At 47.2% G+C, this 20413-nt stretch overlaps 1 protein-coding gene across 2 annotated transcripts in view; it reads left to right on the forward strand.

The window, feature by feature from the left end:
- ADAMTS19 (ADAM metallopeptidase with thrombospondin type 1 motif 19) overlaps positions 1 to 20413 on the forward strand; it is a 135875-nt gene that overhangs the window by 8080 nt on the left and 107382 nt on the right. The window lies entirely within an intron of this gene.

Genomic DNA, 20413 nt, shown 5'->3' on the forward strand with positions numbered 1-20413 from the left:
ACAACCTTTGAATCTTTGAATGTATCAACAGTTCCCTGGAGACTGCAGTTAACTACTGGTAGGAGTTCAGCAGATTTTATCCTGGATTGCACCAGCTAGAAATCGGAATCAGACCCAGCGACAACAGCAATGGTTTCTGCAATGAGCAGAAGTCCCAGGATATTTCAGGGTGGGTGGAGAGAATATGGGCAGCTGGGATGATGTAAAATCCTGGAATGATTTAAAGCAAAGCAGTTATTCTTTTCCTTTAGCCTTTTATTAATCTGCATGCCTGTGGAACCATATAGAAGAAGGACAGGGGTGTTGTTGACAGTGGCTCTGAGGCTGAAGAGAGTCAATGGCATATCCTGGTTGGCTGGCTGTAATCTGTGGAACAGCGCTACAGCTATGAAGACATTGTTGGCTTCCATTCCAAAATCTGATTTCAACCGAAGAACATTGAAAATAGCTTGCCAGCATTTTTTTTTTTTTTGTGAGGACTAGAGTTAGTTTAGTTTACTGTTGTTAAAACTTGCAGATTTGCCAGGTTTGATAGGATTTTAAAGTGAAATTGGGTGGAAAAGTTGAGGTTTAAGCTGCAGTTCAGTTTGCTTGTTTAGACTCAAAGCTGTTGGGTTTTGGGGAAATGGCATTTAACTGATACTGAAAAGTAGCTGCTTAAAGTGTAACTGCCAGCTTTTAAACATTGGCATGTTGGGTGTCTCAGTTTTTCCGGCATGTGGGTACAATGCGGACTATGGATGAATAGTCAAAACTGAATACTTTTTTTGTACAGTGTATTGTTACTTGTTCTGATAGGTGTCAATATACTTAAAAAAAGTAAAGGTAAAGGGACCCCTGACCATTAGGTCCAGTCGTGACCGACTCTGGGATTGCGGCACTCATCTCGCTTTATTGGCCGAGGGAGCCGGCGTACAGCTTCCGGGTCATGTAGCCAGCATGACGAAGCCGCTTCTGACGAACCAGAGCAGCGCACGGAAACACCGTTTACCTTCCCGCCGCAACGGTACCTATTTATCTACTTGCACTGGCGTGCTTTCGAACTGCTAGGTGGGCAGGAGCAGGGACTGAGCAACGGGAGCTCACCCCGTTGCGGGGATTCAAACCACCAATCTTCTGATCGGCAAGTCCTAGGCTCTGTGGTTTAACCCACAGCGCCACCCGCGTCCCTTGTCAACATACTACACGTGTTTATATAGTGGGAATCTAGGGAGTTTTTGCTACTTATATTTTTCTTTTTCTCTCCCCAAGTCCACAAGGTTTGTGTCTGTGTGTATGTATATATATATAATATGGTAAAATTGGCCCAGTCAAAGGCAGATGGTTCTGTTTGCTTACAGCCGCATATTACACTGTGCATCCTATAGGTGCATCATCACATGTTAATAGCCTATAGCTGGTTTAAGCGCTTGATTCTTTGCAAAACAGCGCAAGCAGACTCTAATTGTCACTTGGAATATATTAGGCAGCTTTTTCTACACAATTATCGCTCTCTCTCTCTTTTGCTGCTGATGGCATTGTAGCGGAGATTGTCCTGATCTACAGGATGAGTTGCCACAGTCGTAGCTTGCCTGCCATATGGTGATAGCTGCTGTTTGATCTGAAACCTTGATCTCACTTTGCTCACCTCTACCCTTTGTCTTTCCTTCCTTTAAACTTCTAAACATTTTCCTGGTAAGCCAAGGGTAGGAATGAGGACATGCAGATCAAGCAAATGTAAGCTACATTTATTTATCTAAAATGTCAGAAAGTACCAGTTTGAGTATACATTTTCTCCAGATATTCTCTCCTGGTATGTCCCACGGAGGAACTTATGGTCTTCAAACAAAAACATCTTGGAGGTCCTGGGCCACACTAGAACCAGTGTGGCCTCCACTAGAACCAGGGCTTTTTCGGCTGTGGCTCCGATCTGGTGGAACGCTCTGTCACAAGAGACTAGGGCCCTGCGGGACTTGACATCTTTCCGCAGGGCCTGCAAGGCAGAGCTGTTCCACCAGGCCTTTGGTCAAGGCGCAGCCTGACTCCCTCCTTTGACAGTCTTCACAGAACTCTAGCCCAATGGTTGCCATCAATTTGATTTGAATTTAATTTAATTTTATAATGAAATTATTTTAGAATGTTGTATTATTTTATTGTTGTTAGCTGCCCTGAGCCCAGCTTCAGCTGGGGAGGTTGGGATATAAATAAATTATTATTATTATTATTATTATTATTATTATTATTATTATTATATTGAGCATAAAATAGTATGCAGAAACTGATGGGACTGAAAACTGGGTTTTTAAAAATAGGTCCCTCTTTATCCTCTGAAATGATCAACATTGACCATGACCAATCTGAGTCAGTCATCTATCTAGAAGTTTATGCTCATTTTTATCTACACATTTTCTTTCTTATTCCCTCCCCAACATCAACGGAAATCCTTCCGAATCTAAGATTAGTTTTCTTTAAAAACTGCAGATTCCTTCATCTTTGAAGAATAAATTATGGCATGGCATTTCCACAAACTTTCATGGTATTTTGAGTTTTTCTAACAAATTACAAGGAGAAAGTTCTGTCTGGTCAAGTTGAGTGGGATCAATTCCAATCTGTTGCCTCCGAGGATGTGGACAGGCTGCTTGGACGAGTGAAACCAACCACCTGTCTCCTGGATCCTTGCCCATCCTGGCTAATAAAAGCAAGCCGGGAAGGGCTGGGCGATGGGCTTCGTGGGGTGGTGAATGCTTCCCTCCGTGAGGGGGCCTTCCCAGACCCGCTGAAAGAGGCGGTTATTAAACCGCTTCTTAAAAAACCATCTCTAGATGCGGCCACGATGGCCAACTATCGCCCAGTCTCAAATCTTCCATTCCTGGGCAAGGTGATTGAGCGAGCGGTTGCCGAACAACTCCAGGCACGCCTGGAAGAAGCGGACCATTTGGATCCCTTCCAGTCGGGATTCAGGCCTCATCATGGGACTGAAACTGCCTTGGTCGCACTGGTTGATGATCTCCGGCGGGCTAGGGACAAAGGTGAGAGCTGTTTCCTAGTTCTGCTGGATCTCTCAGCGGCGTTCGATACCATCGACCATAGCATCCTTCTGGACCGTCTTGAGGGGCTGGGAGCTGGGGGCACTGTTATACAGTGGTTCCGCTCCTTCCTCCTGGGCCGTGTTCAGAAAGTGGTGGTGGGGGATGAGTGTTCAGACCCCTGGGCTCTCACTTGTGGGGTGCCTCAGGGTTCTGTCCTCTCCCCCATGCTTTTCAACATCTACATGCGGCCGCTGGGAGAGATCATCAGGAGGTTTGGGCTGGGTGTTCATCAGTATGCGGATGATACCCAGCTCTACCTCTCTTTTAAATCAGAACCAGTGAAGGCGGTGAAGGTCCTGTGTGAGTGTCTGGAGGCGGTTGGAGGATGGATGGCGGCTAACAGATTGAGGTTGAATCCTGACAAGACAGAAGTACTGTTCTTGGGGGACAGAAGGCGGGCAGGTGTGGAGGATTCCCTGGTCCTGAATGGGGTAACTGTGCCCCTGAAGGACCAGGTGCGCAGCCTGGGAGTCATTTTGGACTCACAGCTGTCCATGGAGGCACAGGTCAAATCTGTGTCCAGGGCAGCTGTTTACCAGCTCCATCTGGTACGTAGGCTGAGACCCTATCTGCCTGCGGACTGTCTCGCGAGAGTGGTGCATGCTCTGGTTATCTCCTGCTTGGACTACTGCAATGCACTCTACGTGGGGCTACCTTTGAAGGTGACTCGGAAACTACAACTAATCCAGAATGCGGCAGCTAGACTGGTGACTGGGAGCGGCCGCCGAGACCATATAACACCGGTCTTGAAAGACCTGCATTGGCTCCCAGTACGTTTCCGAGCACAATTCAAAGTGTTGGTGCTGACCTTTAAAGCCCTAAACGGCCTCGGTCCAGTATACCTGAAGGAGCGTCTCCACCCCCATCATTCTGCCCGGACGCTGAGGTCCAGCGCCGAGGGCCTTCTGGCGGTTCCCTCATTGCGAGAAGCAAAGCTACAGGGAACCAGGCAGAGGGCCTTCTCGGTAGTGGCGCCCGCCCTGTGGAACACCCTTCCAGCAGATGTCAAGGCGATAAACAACTACCTGACATTCAGGAGACATCTTAAGGCAGCCCTGTTCAGGGAAGTTTTTAACGTGTGATATTTTATTGTATTTTTGGTTTTTATGGAAGCCGCCCAGAGTGGCTGGGGAGGCCCAGCCAGATGGGCGGGGTATAAATAATAAATTATTATTATTATTATTATTATAAGGGCATGAAGTTGATTGGGGATAATCTTTCTCACTGAAAGGCCACAGAGTTCAAAAGGCTTTTCTTTGTTTACCTTAATTTATCGCTTGTTTGAGTTGTGGAGAGATATGTTTAAACAGGCCCTATCAGATTTACCATCAGAAGAAATGGTTTAGGTGGGAGGACATCAATGGAAATGTCAAATGGAAACAAAACAGATTTGTTTTATCACATAACTCAGGGGACAGCTCTGAAGGTATGATGTGATGGAGACCTGAACTTCAACTACTGGTTAATATGAATCTAAGAGCTGAATGGATTTAATGCAGGTACAGTGGCACCTTGGGTGACATACGCTTCAGGTTACAGACTCTGCTAACCCAGAAATATTGCTTCAGGTTAAGAACTTCGCTTCAGGATGAGAACAGAAATCATGCTCTGACGGCGCAGCAGCAGCAGCAGCAGGAGGCCCCATTAGCTAAAGTGGTGCTTCAGGTTAATAACAGTTTCAGGTTAAGAACGGACCTCCGGAACGAATTAAGTACTTAACCCGAGGTACCACTCTACTGCCAGCACTACTGACAAATATGCAAATGCAATTGCACCAAGACAATTTCCCACCAACAGCACCAATGTTTATTTCTTTATTATGAGTATATAGTAGCAGTATTTAATTGTGGTGGTACAAGAACTGGTCAGAATGTACAGATCATGTGCAAAGGTTTACAACAAAAAGACCAAAGGGAGAGGAGGGGTGGAGTCACAAGACCGGGCTAGAGAAAGGATGAAAAAGCCTGGATGAAAATATTGTTTTCCCCCAACTATTTTGCAAACCACATGGAGAGAATGATATATAGAAATGCTTGGTATAATAAAAATCCATTCAGTAGTTTCTAAGAAGAACCCAAAGCTCTATGGAAGAATAGTGGTAAGAGTTCTTGGTTCAATTATGTGTACCTTCAACTAAAAGAATCCGAAGTAACAGGGCTGATAAAGATGTCTGCTTGAGACTTTGGGGAATTCGTTCCGGGTAGATGGACTAGTGATCTTACTTGTTAGAAAACAGGTCCTTGTGTCTTCATGCGCTCATGGATACAGGAGCATGGAGGTGGTTTAGGAGAAACCTACCAGTGAAACAAGAAAGATCGAGTAAGGGTTTGAAGAGAACGAAGAGAGAACTGTTGTCTTCGTCCATGGAGTTTTCTTGGCAGGGATACTGGAGTGGCTTGCCGGTTCCTCCTCCAGGGGGATCACATTTGGTCAAAACTCTCCACTATGACCTGTCTATCTTGGGTGCCCTGCGCAGCATAGTTCATAGCTTCTCTGAGTTATTCAAGTCCCTTCGCCACATCAAGGCAGTGATCCATGAAGGGAATTGATGCTTTTGAATTATGGTGCTGGAGGAGACTCTTGAGAGCCCCATGGACTACAAGAAGATCAAACCTATCCATTCTGAAGGAAATCAGCCCTGAGTGCTCACTGGAAGGACAGATCCTGACGCTGAGGCTCCAATACTTTGGCCACCTCATGAGAAGAGAAGACTCCCTGGAAAAGACCCTGATGTTGGGAAAGATGGAGGGCACAAGGAGAAGGGGACGACAGAGGACGAGATGGTTGGATAGTGTTCTCGAAGCTAGCAGCATGAGTTTGACCAAATTGCAGGAGGCAATGGAAGACAGGAGTGCCTGGCGTGGTCTGGTCCACGAAGAGTCGGACACGACTAAACGACTAAACAACAACAACAATAGAGAACTGAAGCTAGACCACTGACTTCTGGCCAGACTCATCTAGTACCTTTCTAGACCTATTAAGCCCACAGAATAAAGAGACAACAGAGTAGCTTTGAGTTTCAAATAGGCAACCATTTAATTGATCCTTTATGGGATCTTCAGTTGTCACATAGCCTATCAACTCCCTCCTCCTCCTATGGATTCCCTATCAGGTAAAAGAGCTTTCCTTCTTCAACTTCTTTTCTGGGTGAACCTTCTTAGTTCGGGACCAATGGATGAACTTTCTCCCGCTCGTGGTCTTCACAAGTGCCAATATGAGTCTGTCTACATCACCACCCCACAAGGCCTCATAATAAGGTGAATTCCAGGTGGAAGACCTTCCCTTGTCTCCTCTATCTTCATGGCCTTGAAAGGGACAGGTCTGAGGAAGTTTTCCTTCATTTTAGCACATGACTCAGGGAGCTCATTTTTCTTCTCCAGAACCTTCACTGTACTTGCCAACCTATCCTACACTGACAGCCACCCAGAAGCTAAACTCACGATCAGGTCAGTTTGGTGCTGGCAAAAAACAAAAAAACACAAAACCTTTCTAGCCATTTAGCCAGTAGGGAAGGAGGTGCCTATGTTCCTTTGTGCCTGTCGACCAGCTAGATCCACAATATGTCCTGGGCAGACCAGGCAGTTGCTGAGGCCAAAGGAAGGAAAGAAGAGACTTTGAGAAAGGACTGAAGTCTTCAGTAGCATCACTCACCCCTTCTGCTATGCGGTTAGTCTGGTCCCAAGGACTGGGAGTGGCAGAAATCACCGGCAGTCTATTGCGACTGTTGTTCAACTTCTTTGAAGAGTTCCTTAAGAAAGGAGAAGCCCTCAAAGGACTCGTGGTCTGTTTGGTTCAAGACCACAGGGAGTGTAAGGATGTGTTTCCCATGCTGTATAGTTTCTCCTATCATAAGGGCCACCTCACTGTAACAGCAAGGCTTTCTGGTTTCCTTTGGAAATAATATAGTCCATAATTACTGGCTGTAACCAGACAGCCTTAATCTGCTTCCTGGTAAATCTAAGATTGGAGGTCGGAGGACCGTTTCACTCTAATTTTAGGATTAACTGGTGTTGTTTTGGACTGGACTCCTGTAAGCAAGAATAACTCTGTAGGTTTAATACTATGGGACGATCCACACAAGCATTTAATATGACATTCTCCAAATCACAGCCTTTCCCTCCCTCAATCTGGATTTTCTCATAGCAGGGCTCTGCAGAGTATCCCTGGTTTGAGAAAATCTGGATGTGGACAGCCAAGAAAATGGAGGCGCAGAAAGCTATAAAATATAGCATGGATTAACCCCAAGTGTAACATCTTAGTGGCTGTTATGTTCTTGTAAGCTAGTTCAACAAATGCTGAGTTGTGGTTCGAGGACCCGACCCCGGTGAAGTGAAATGAAGACACAAGGACACGTGATATAAGGTTAATGGGCTAGAGTAAGGCCACAACTTTATTGGTTACAGCATTTGAAAAGGTATTGGCTTAGGCATTGGATCGAAACAAGTGGGTTCTTCACCAGTAGGTGGAGCCTGTCGATGCTGATCCGACTATAGGCTCACCCCTGCTGTCACCGAGGGTCGTGCCAAGGCCTCCCGCCAAGCAGGCATCGGACGAATACACGACCCCCAGATTCCTTTAACGGAATACCCCTAAAAAATTGAAGGCATAGGCGATGGCCACACCTAGCACTTCCACACAGCGCAACACATTATTCCAATGCCTAACCTACCCACCAATACCACAAAAAGTTGTGACGATTGCTACGAGGTAGGCGAAAAAACCAATTAGCCTAGTGCCAAATGGAAAAACTCCTACCAGGCCCCCCAGCCAACCAGGGCGACCAACCTAAGGTCCATAGCAAGGCCGAAAAACCTGAGCCCTAACTAAAGGGAGTGGAGGGTGGGTGACTCGTGAGGGGCGAAGGAAGGAAGAATGAGGCCGGGCGAAGGCTGGCGCTGCAGCAAAATGCTGCTGAACACGCCCCCACCGTGGCCCCCGGTTGGATGGCCACCGAGGGGGCGTGAGCGCCAGCCAGGTGAGTGGGCAGCAGGGGGCCACGCCCCCTGCTAGCCGGAGCTCGAGCCCCGACCACAACCCCTCCCCTCCCCTTCGGGGAGGAGAGTCTTTGTGGTTCGAGGACCCGACCCCGGTGAAGTGAAATGAAGACACAAGGACACGTGATATAAGGTTAATGGGCTAGAGTAAGGCCACAACTTTATTGGTTACAGCATTTGAAAAGGTATTGGCTTAGGCATTGGATCGAAACAAGTGGGTTCTTCACCAGTAGGTGGAGCCTGTCGATGCTGATCCGACTATAGGCTCACCCCTGCTGTCACCGAGGGTCGTGCCAAGGCCTCCCGCCAAGCAGGCATCGGACGAATACACGACCCCCAGATTCCTTTAACGGAATACCCCTAAAAAATTGAAGGCATAGGCGATGGCCACACCTAGCACTTCCACACAGCGCAACACATTATTCCAATGCCTAACCGCCACCCGAGCTAAAGGCTCGCCGCCAATACCCTCAAAGCTGCAACCAATCCCAGATGTTCCTAATGACACTAGCTAACCAAAATCATTCCCCAGATCCGTTAGATGGACACCGTCATCCCGGTATAAGGCCTTGTCGCTAATCCGGATACGGTCATGATAAATCACTTGGCCATCCGTAAAGCGCACCCAACGGGCTACCGCCCGATTTACGAGTTTCCTGGTTCGTTCAATGGCCATCAAGTTTTGCGCACCGCGCCACACAGTTCTTTTCAGGAATGAGGACCAGAATACCGTCGTTCTGGGACACAAGGCAGCGAAGGCATACAAGTCTCTTTTTATGCTTGACAACAAGTCCACACTCCTTTTGTTGACAAGGTCATTCTCCCCTAAATGAATCACCAGGACATCGGGAGAGCCGTGCTTGGCTACTTTCTCCCGCAGCAAAGGCATCAGTTCTTCCCAACGCATGCCTCTTCTCGAAAACCAGGAAACTCGAACATCACGTGGCAGACCAAGGTTGGGTGCCAGGCCGCAGCTCACCGCTCGCACGCGGGCCCAATGGACAATGCTGTGACCACAAATCCACACGTTTCTTCCGGGAATAGCTGGGAATAAAGATAGAAAGGAAGGGTAAGCAGACTAAGGGGTAGGCGCAAGGTTGCGAATATACGACTTATAAACATTGGATTTCCACCGGCCCAACTCTTTTATCCTTTCTGCCGGCAACCCTAGGTGCGCGGCCGTGGTGGCGGCCCCAATCCTGAACGAATGTGCAGCATACTCATGGGGGGGTAGGCCACAAGCTTCAATAGCCTTGCGCATTACTCTAGTGAATTGGTACCTCAACAGGGGAGACCCATCCTCGTGTATCAGGAATGGTCCCGGGACGGCTGGTCTAAGGCGGAGAAACCGCCTCGTGTCCTTCACCGGACATGGGCCCTGCTGGGCCGACGCCGTGAGCTTGAGCAGGACACCCTTGCCAGTCTGATCGGTCTTGGACTGACGCACCAGTACTGACAAAGCAGATTCGGATAGCTGTACATCCTCAACCAGGAGGCCGCGAGTTAAGCCCCGCGCACTAGCTTCACAGACAACCTCACCAACTCTGAGCGCCCCAAAAAAGGCTATAGCGTAAGCCGCAGAGAAGAGCCGTGCCTCAAACTTAGACCAACAAATTGTCCTGAGCTTTACGCGTATCTGAGATAGCAATCCGTAGGAAATAGGCTTACGACCAACGGTCCTGGGCGGTTGCAACCTGCCCCAACCTTCAATGGCTCTACGAATCAGGAAATCGCTACATGGGTCTTGCGCAAACGTCGCCTTTGAAAAGAAGCTGATGGCTGCTACGTGGATCTTTAAGGTTTTCGTAGCACGTCCGAGGTCATCCAGATGGGATAGGTACTGCAGGACGTCATCAGTGGTGGGGGGTGTATTATGTGACAGCCCAGACAACCCAAACCTGTAACCCAGGAAATCGCACCAGGCCTTCTTATAGGACCTGAGCGTGGAAGGTGCCACGGAAGCTAATACTCCCTGTATCACTTTGCGTCTCCAACGTTCCACAGGTACTCCGGAAAGGGTTCGGGCAACGGTTGTGCTCCAGGTGCGAGCGACCGGAAACGAGGAATCTGGAATCGAGACAAGGCGTCGGCTATATCGTTATTGGCACCTGGTACGAATTTGGCTGAAAATAGGATATTGTACTCAAGGCAACGGAGGACGAACGCCCGCAGGAGAGAGGAGACCCTCGCAGACCGCGATGACTGCCTGGCAAGAATGTTCACCACCGCCAGGTTGTCGGTCCTGAAGCACACCCGGTGATCTCGGAACTCCTCTGTCCATATGTGCACGGCCACTACTATTGGAAAGAACTCGAGAAAGGTGAGATCGCGCGTGATGGCCTGACCCTACCATGCTGGGGGCCAGCGCTGCGCGCACCAGCGCCCTTTGAAATACAAACCGAAACCTAACGACCCTGCTGCGTCCGATTGAACCTGAAAGTCAGATGATAGATTCATAACATCCTGCCAAAGAGAGACCCCGTTATATTTTTTTAAAAAGGCTGTCCAGACCTCGAGATCTGCTTTGACCGACCTGGGGAGGCGAACCCTGTGGAGGGGGTGTTTCAGACCGACTGACAACCTGGCAAGGCGAGCACAGAAGGGGCGTCCGGGGGACACCACCCTGCACGCGAAGTTAAAGTGGCCCAATAAAGATTGAATCTGCCTAAGTGTGATCTTCCTAAGCTTAATAGTGTCCCGAATTAGTTGTTTAAGGGCTTCAATCTTCTCAACAGGTAAGCGGGATGACTGGGCCACTGTATCCAGCTCAATGCCAAGGTAAGTTAAGCGCGTGGCTGGTCCCTCCGTTTTCTCCGCCGCAAGAGGGACCCCAAGGTCCTCGGCCAGGACTGAGAAGGCCTCCAGCAAGGAGGCGCACTCCCCCGTGTTGGCTTTGCCCACGAAAAGGAAATCGTCCAGGTAGTGCGTGACCCCAGTGGTATTTGCCCTGAAACGCAGGGCCCAGTCCAAGAACGTGCTGAAAGCTTCGAATGCCGAACAGGCAACAGCGCAGCCCATTGGCATGGCCCTGTCAACATAGTATTTTCCCTGAAATTTAAAACCCAGCAACCGGAAATCAGCGGGATGTACTGGCAAGAGGCGGAAGGCCGATTCGATATCACACTTTGCCAACAACGCCCCGGGGCCGAAACTGCGGATCAACTTAACTGCCTGATCGAAGGTGGCGTATTTCACTGTGCATAACTCGGGCGGGATGGCATCGTTGACCGAGCCGCCCTTTGGGAAGGATAGATTATGAATGAGCCTAAATTCACCGGGGGTCTTCTTGGGCACAATGCCTAGCGGAGATATGTGCAAATTTGGTATGGGGGGACTATCGAAGGGGCCTGCAACCCTGCCTGCGCTGACCTCTTTTGCTATCTTTCTTTCCGCTACTTCTGGTCTCTCTCTAACTGATTTTTGATTCGGTGAGTCTTTCGCAATTAATGAACCCACTATGGGAATACGAAACCCACTGGAAAACCCTTCCCTGAGGTAGGAAGCTGCGACCTTATCCGGATAAAGAGACAGGAGATTACAAAGGGGGACGAGCTTGATAGGGGAAAAGGCCAATCCCAGGACTACCTCACCGTCTGTTCCCTGCTGCGGGGGCCCCCCTGGAACTGGGATGATGGAACCCCCGGCCTCCACGAAAGGGCTGCTTCCCCCCTTTTAAGCAGGATGTAACGGGATGACCCCCGGCACATCTTTCGCATTCGTGCGTGAATTTACAAGATGGCCTTTGGCAAAACCCTTTGTTGTACTCCCAGCATACCCGACGCTTAAACTCCTTCCGTTGGTCGCTCCTGGCCGACCGATATGAGTCAACTGTCCTCTTTTCCACGTACGGACCAACAGCCACGGACCATATTCCATTCTCAATCTGATCCCAGCGAGCTAATGGGATCCTGGACGCCTTCCTACGGAATTTCTTGTCATAGCTTATGGCCGCCGCCTCCCCCGAAAGGGCACAGGCCGTGCGAATATGTGAAAGGTAGGCAACAAGATGAACCGCCCGCTTGGGGTAAGCAGCGACAATTGTCCCCATAAAGGCTTGATAACCATCAAGCCAATTTTCAAAAGTCCTAGGCACGGAAGGGTATTTGCTCTTTCTCTTACCATGCGAGTGCCTCTTTTCACCCCTACCTAACTCCTCTGCTGGAGGCACTAATTTAAACATGTCAACAAACTCACCATTTAAGATTTTTGCTCGTAGTTTAGGGGATAGGTGATCACCCGGTATGACATCTGAGGTTGAGTAGGTGGATGTGGTGGGATCTTTTACCAGAGCCCCGTCCTTCCACTCCTGGGTCCCCCCAAACTTTTTACGATGGCAATTGGCCCTCCTCGACAGTGCCCAGTCCGGAAGACCAGATACTTCCTCGCCCTTCCCCCAATAGGAACCTAGGGACGCGTCACTGTCATATTCCGAAGAAGAAGTACCTGTATCATCATCTGAATCCTCCTTCCGAGACCTGCTCTTCCGACATACGTGCTTCCTCTTTTCGCGCCTCTTACCCGACGGCTTCTCCACAGGCGCTGCAGCGACGGTGCCCTCCTCCTCAAGTTGTGCGTCTTCAGCCGCCGATGAAGCTGCAGAATCGGGCGACTGGGCCCTGGGCCGCTTGTCCTGTGAGCGATTAGAAGAGCTAGGGGCAGCAGGATTGTTATGGCGAATAGACTTAGAGGTAGCTTTCCCCCCCCGCGCCCGAGACCCGGATGCCGAAGCCCGTGACTGGGACCTAGTCCGCACCGGTTGTGTATCATTAAAGAGGGCGGCCGATGTACTAGGCAGTTCATCCCATTGGGAAGATTGAGAACTCTCTGGGAACTCCTGGGTATCCGGGATGACATCAGGGGAAGAGGGGGGACTGGGGTTCGCGTCCGGGAATCGTTGTTCGTATTCATCTATAAAAGATCTAAAAGCATTTAGGAAGTGGGAGACGGGAGGCCTTGTATTATTAGCCTTGCCCTGCCGTCCCCGTGATGCGCTCTCTGCTGAGCTACGTGTGGCCACAGGTGCGCGCTTCCTCTTAGGAGCCATAAGGTGTGCCTTGTACACCACAAATGCAACGGTATTTGTTAGTGAGTATATGTGTGTAAGTGTGAGTGTGTGGGTTTTTTTTTTTTTTTTTTAAACTTATTAATTAATTAATTAATTTTTATATATATGTGTATATATATGTTGTTGTTATTATTATTATTCTTGTTGTGTATATATCTAATTAATTAATTTATCAACTATTTGTTTATTTATTTATTTATTATGTATTATCTATATATCTGTTTGTAGTTTTCTATTAATATATATATATATATATATATATATATATATATATATATATATATATATATATTTTATTTTTTTATTATTATTATTATTATTATTAATTTCTTATTCGTTCTCTCTTACTATATAGTCTCCTTAATATTTCCCCAGTATGGTTATGCTAACTTCCCCTTTGTTTGTTAGCTAGGTGAGGGCAGCGGCTAGGAGAAAGCCACTCCCACTAATCTTCCAATTAATAATGCCAACTTCCCCTTTGTGTGTAGCTAGGTGAGGGCAGCGGCTAGGAAAAAGCCGCTCCCACTAACTTCCAATTAATAAAGCCAAGACTGCTGCCAATGTTCACTTCCAAAGACAATAAAACCCATAGAACAAGAGAACAAAAGAACAATAGCTGAGCAATCTACTGCCTGCCAGGTACTACAGGTGAGATAAGCTGCAAAGAGCCTCTGACAATGCGCCTCTGAGGAATAATAGGCTTAACTATCGCTCGTTAGCATTTAAAGTGTCCTGCTGGCCAGCAGCAGCAAAGGCATTTCCCCAGCAGCAGAAGAGCTAGCCGGAAACAATAGCTATTCTTTAAGTGGCAACAGCAGAGGCGCTCCTATGGTAACCAAACAGGGTCCCCCAGGCAGCCCAGGAAATAAGCAAAAGCCCTATCAACACCAAAAGGAGGAAGGAAGGGGGTTAGCCAGGTGAGGGCAGCAGCTAGGAGAAAAGCCGCTCCCACTAAACTCTAATTAATACAGCCAAGACTGCTGCCAAGGTTCACTTCCTAAGACAATAAGAACGATAGAACAAAAGAACAGAAGAACAATAGCTGAGCCAAGCTACTATGTGTGGCTAAACTGCTGCTAAGCTTCACTTCCTCATACAAAAGAACAATAGTTCAACAAAGGCCTGCCTGCCTCAGGTAAGCTAAGCCGGTAAATCCCTTGACAATGTGCCTCTGGGGAACAATATGCCTAATTTTCGATCATCAACCCTTAAATTGTCCTGCCGGCTGGTAACACAATGGCGTTTCTAAGGCAACGTACTGAGCTCACCGACAACAATAACTGTTCTTCCAGGGGCGATGGCAAGGACGTTTCAATGGCAAACCATAACAGAGTCCCCAGGCAGACCCGGGAGGAAGTCAAAGGGGCCCCAGAGCACAGGGGGTTGGGACTAGGCGAACCAAGGGACACCCAGAAACAGAGCAACAAGATATCCCCTTCACTAGGCAAGAGTCACAAACCAAAAAGATAAACAATGCCCTTGTAGAGACTCCAGCAGCAATAAAACAACTAAACCCCTTCACACCAAGAATCACAGACAGAGGTCCGAGGGCTGGTGAGCACGTGGGGGGGGGGACTACTGTCTCTGCCGCTCTAAGCCAAGCGAGGAACTGTCTCTCCCGCCCTAAACTATAATGCAGGCTGTGGAAGGTGAAGCTACTACTTTAAATCAAATCACTGACTGCTACGCAGGGGGAGCGGTGAAGGCAGAAGTTGCAGAAGCGACTTGGGGGGTGGTGAAGGTCACAAACCCCCACCTGGAACCAGCGGGACTCACAGCAGGCAGGCGGTAGCACAAGCCCTTCCAAAACCCCCTGAGCTCTATTCCAGGAACACACTATTGGCAGGAATAGGGCTCCAAGCCGTGAGGCAGAACAAAGGAGACCCAGGGGACAAAGACAAAAGGGGGAAACAAAAGTAGAATCGGACAAAAAGGCAGCCAAAAGCAAAGCAAATGGAGCGCGCGCCTCAGCTGATGGGCGGCAGAGAGTGTCCCTACCGAGGGAGAGCGGCCACGTGGATTTTCGCCCGAGCAGCCCGGCGCTCCGTAAGAGCGGAGGCAAAGCAGCTCCGATTAACGGGGGGCAGCTGTGTCGTCCTGAGTAGCACCAACGACCACACTAGGCGAGGCCACGCAGGGCCCGGAAAGAAAAGCTAAAACCAAAACCCACAACCTCAAAGACACACCGCGAAAGGCACAAGTATGGAGCTAGCGCAAAACCAACACGGAAGGCTGAAGAAGGAAGTAGACAAAGCTCCCCAAAAGAGCGATGTGCCCGTCCGCTGTTAAGCGGCTGAGAGCCCGTCAGCTGTTAGGCGGCCACGTAAGCTGCAGTAAAATTGTCCAGCAGCGGCGCGCGCGCCAGCTGATGAGCGGCAGAGGGTGAATGGATTTTAATTGAGAGCCGCAGAAGCGGCGGCAGCCGGATGTTCTAACTGCCGCTGCTGGGTTGCTAGGAAGGCACAGGGAACACCAAGCCGGAAAACCGAAAATATAGGGGAGACACACGGCAGGGAACACAGAGGTTCAGCTCCCACCACCCACGCGAAAGTAAAGAAGCAACGCAAGTACTTCCCTGGCTTCCGATGCACTGGGCTCCAAAGCAGCTGACTCGTGAGGGGCGAAGGAAGGAAGAATGAGGCCGGGCGAAGGCTGGCGCTGCAGCAAAATGCTGCTGAACACGCCCCCACCGTGGCCCCCGGTTGGATGGCCACCGAGGGGGCGTGAGCGCCAGCCAGGTGAGTGGGCAGCAGGGGGCCACGCCCCCTGCTAGCCGGAGCTCGAGCCCCGACCACAACCCCTCCCCTCCCCTTCGGGGAGGAGAGTCTTTATCCCCCACCCCCAAGGATGGCTGCATTCCAGGTTTATAACATAGCAAGCATATTCATCCCACATTGACTTGTGCCGTTTTTATCTGGAAGCTGCACGTTAAGCTAGACTAAAATCCTGGATTCGAATGGGATCCATTCCGGAGCCTCGTTCGCATCCTGAAGCGAACACAACCCACATCTGCACATGCATGGGTCGTGATTTGCTGCTTCCACGCATGCGCGTGACATCATTTTGAGTGTCTGCATATGCGCGAGCGGCGAAACCAGGAAGTAACACATTCTGTTACTTCCGGGTCGCCGTGGAGTGCAACCCGAAAATGCTCAACCCAAAGCTACTTCAACCTGAGGTATGACTGTAAAGGCTATTAAATGGTCCCCATAGAGTTCTGTTATAACTACCACCATCTTCCCTGAAGAGTGGCCACTCTGCTGGTTATACAGTCATACAGTTATAGACTGTACCTGGGCAGGCAGTTTATATCAGGAAGTCCTTTTTTTTTTTTTTTTTGCAGCTTCTAGAAGTAGATGAGATGAATCAGTGTTGGTGTCCCTAGCACAGCAACAATGTGATAAGGGAGGAAAGACTTCTATATCCCAGTTTCTGCACAAACATTTTGTAGTTCATATCCATAATCTGAAGAAGTCTAGATGGTGAGTCTGAAAAAATTCCACTGACAAATTTGAGAAGATGTTTAGAATCATTAAAGAGGGCAGCCAATTCACTCTCTGAATCATTAAAGTGGGTAGCCAACTCACTAATCGTAACCAGATTATGCCTGAATTGAGGTGGAATAATTGCTTTGCTAAATTTCTGTGAAAATAGCAGTTTGCTCTCTTTTTTTCTTTTTTCTTTTTGGCTAACTTTTTCTCTAAGTAACCAAGATGTTCTACAAAGCATCATTCCTTAATGGATATGGAATGTGAACTATTACATGAAGAACCATTTAACATCTAAAATTAGTTTTTAAAAATCATGCCAGGCTACTTGGAACCCATTCTTTGCTTTGCTGTTTAATTAAATAACATTACAATTCTGCATACACTTACTTGGGAGTAAGCACCAGTGCACTCTAAAAGACCTACTTCTGAGTATGATACATGGGATTGTACAGTGGTACCTCGGGTTAAGTACTTAATTCGTTCCAGAGGTCCGTACTTAACATGAAACTGTTCTTAACCTGAAGCACCACTTTAGCTAATGGGGCCTCCTGCTGCTGCCGCGCCTCCAGAGCCCGATTTCTGTTCTCATCCTGAAGCAAAGTTCTTAACCTGAAGTACTACTTCTGAGTTAGCAGAGTCTATAACCTGAAGCGTATGTAACCTGAGGTACCACTGTAACTTCAATCAAGCCATGCTGCCAGATGACAAGGGGCAAGTTTTCATTTGACAACATCAACCTTAATAACTGCATACATTTAAAAAGTAACTATACTTCTTGCATTCAAAATGGAGTAAGGAAGCATTCTGGGGCTCTGAGGGTTTCCTAGGGGTAATAGTGGGGCCTCCCGCTGCTGCTGCGCTGCCGGAGCACTATTTCTGTTCTTATCCTGAAGCAAAGTTCTTAACCTGAAGCACTTTTTCTGGGTTAGTGGAGTCTGTAACCTGAAGCGTATGTAACCTGAAGCATATGTAACCTGAGGTACCACTGTATTAAATTAATTCCTTTATTTGAATGCTTTATAGGCTATCCAAAACATCCCCATAAATTGTATTAAAGGTTAGAAATGCCATTTATACATGCACACCCAAGAAGTGACACATGCACTTGTCAGTTTTTCTGACCGTTTCTCTGTTTTGAGGCTCCTATGCATCAAACCATCTTTGAATTTTAGCACTTTAATGCCTACTAAAACATTGTTTAAAAGCAATTTGCACTGATTTTGAATATTCATCTGGAAGAAAACCTGTTACAGAGTGAAAGTGAAATATCTAATTGTATATTCCATCTATAGCTTAGCTGTCTTGCGAAACAAATGGGGAAGCCTGCTGTTTCTTAAGTTTATAAAAATGCTGGTGGAGAGGAAAGAACTTGAATATTGTTTCCCAAAATAGTTGTGGAGTAGTGTGTGTGTGTGTGTGTGTGTGTATGATACTGTTTCTCTTTCACAGCCTTGTAAGTTGCAGATGCCACATGCCTTTCATGCTAGTTGACTTAAAAAGTTAATTTTTTTTGTGGGTACATGCTGTGTATTATACGATGTTTTTCTCGGGTCCACCGGTACAAAAGTCAAAATTCATTTTCTGAATGAGTTTTATATCCAGAAATGTAGAAGTGTGCCCCGGGCCAACGCTGAGTGACTTCATTTTTTGAATGTGACTATCTTCCAACAATTGCATGTGCTTATTTAATTATCTCAGCTGCGCTACCTTGGACTCCCACCAGATCTTCAAAGCAGAGCTGGGTCAACTCAGGCCAGCACTAGTTGGATGGGGCACCTCGTAGGAGAAGCCAGGTATCGCAGCTGTGGTTACTCAGCAAATGACACTCTTTGAGAACCGTTGCACAGCTTCAGCGGCAGAATGCAAAACTACATGTGCTGCCTACACCTCATATTTAAAATGGCTATTCACCCTTCATTCCACAAGCTTGTCCTTAAGACTGGGAGCAGTTGGCTTCTACTTACATTGCCGTGATGTAACATGTGCACTGTTTATGAAAAATTGTCAGTCCAGCTGGCTTTCTGAAGGTGAACAGAACGCTGTGACAATCGCTGTGAAACTGGAGGGGAAGTCTTTCCTTTCTTCAGGGCTGTTCATAAGCACCTTTGTTTGACAAGCCAATCTTAAGACCATCTATTGATCTGTTCCTATCAATCTGAAGTTGAGGTGGCTAGATCTAAATTCCAAAAGGGTTGCAGTACAGTGGTTGGATATACGGTATATACAATATACAATACCTTTATTGTCATTTTCCCATACAGAACAATGAAATTGAAGTTACAGATAGGTAGCCGTGTTGGTCTGCCATAGTCAAAATAAAAAAAATCCTTCCAGTAGCAGCAATACTACTGGAGTAATACCCCTCCCCACCTTCTCACTATATAGAAGGATCTGGCAACTTCTGTTCTGAGTAATACCCCTCCCACCTTCTCATTATATAGAAGGATCTGGCAACTTCTGTTCTGAGTAATACCCCTCCCCACCTTCTCACTATATAGAAGGATCTGGCAACTTCTGTTTCAGTGTATCTGAAGAAGTGTGCATGCACACGAAAGCTCATACCAAGAACTAACTTAGTTGGTCTTTAAGGTGCTACTGGAAGGGATGAAATTGAAAATCTACATAAAATATTCAAAACCCCCTAAAAACTCTGAACCCCCCTTTTAAAATACAATATACTATAGAGACTCCTTATGCTGTGTTTAGAACCAGAATTGCATTTGCGTAGAAACTGTTTCTCAGGAGGCTAGTCCTGGCCTTTATAACCCTATACCTCAGTTGCCGAGCGTAATGCATTCCAGAAGACCTTTCGACTTCCGAAACATTCGACAACCGAGGTGTGATGGGCAGTTGACAATTTCAGTGGAGAAATGTGCCTCGGAAGCCGTTCAGCTTCCGAGGCATGTTAAAAAATGGAAGCATTCACTTCCGGGTTTTCGGCGTTTGGGTTCCAAATCATTCAGCTTCTGAGACGCTTGAAAACCGAGGTTCCATTGTATAATGTCATGCTAGATAGTTAAAGTAAGGTATTTTTTTGTCTCCAATTTGTTATTTCATCCAATGCATTCAGGTTTAAGAGGTTTTGAGTGTATAGAGTTGAGTGTGTAGAATTATCACAATCTAAATGATTCTAATAAATTACAATCTAAATACAAAATCAGATGGCGTCTTCACGAGAAAAAATAATGCAAAACCCATAAGGGCACACATCTAAGGGAGAAAATATTAAATGTCAATTTTGCAAAATAGACGTACAGTGTCGTTTAATACCAAAGCTCCATCTTGTTGGAATAAATGTGTATTATTGGTTTGAAGTAAGACTTCATGGATTTCTGCATCATAAATCTAGGAGCAAGGGTATGATATATTTACTGTATCATGCTTTTGTGAACATATATTGGCTACAGCAGATTTTGGCTTTCAACTGTGAAAACAGCAGTTTAATAAATTACATCTTTAAAACTATTTTCCACGATCATAATATCATATATACCCTGATTTGAAGCATATATGCTTCATATATGAAATGCTATTCATAATAATTAATGTGGTGTGGTGCATAAAACAAATAGCTTGTTGCAAATGGCATAAAATTCAAAATCATTGTTGAGATATATAATCAGCTCTTTTATAGGAGTGTTAAATTACAACTCTGTTCAAGAGGTGGTGGGGGCTTGCTTCTAGGCAAAGGCACTTGAAATGTTTTGCATGTGTTTGTATGGATGCGTAACTTACAGTTGGGGGTTACAGTTCCCTGCAGAAGTGACTTTCATGTAGGAATCTGGCAATACACAA

Source organism: Podarcis vaucheri (assembly GCF_965113315.1).
Source record: "Podarcis vaucheri genome assembly, chromosome: 11".
NCBI lineage: Eukaryota > Metazoa > Chordata > Lepidosauria > Squamata > Lacertidae > Podarcis > Podarcis vaucheri.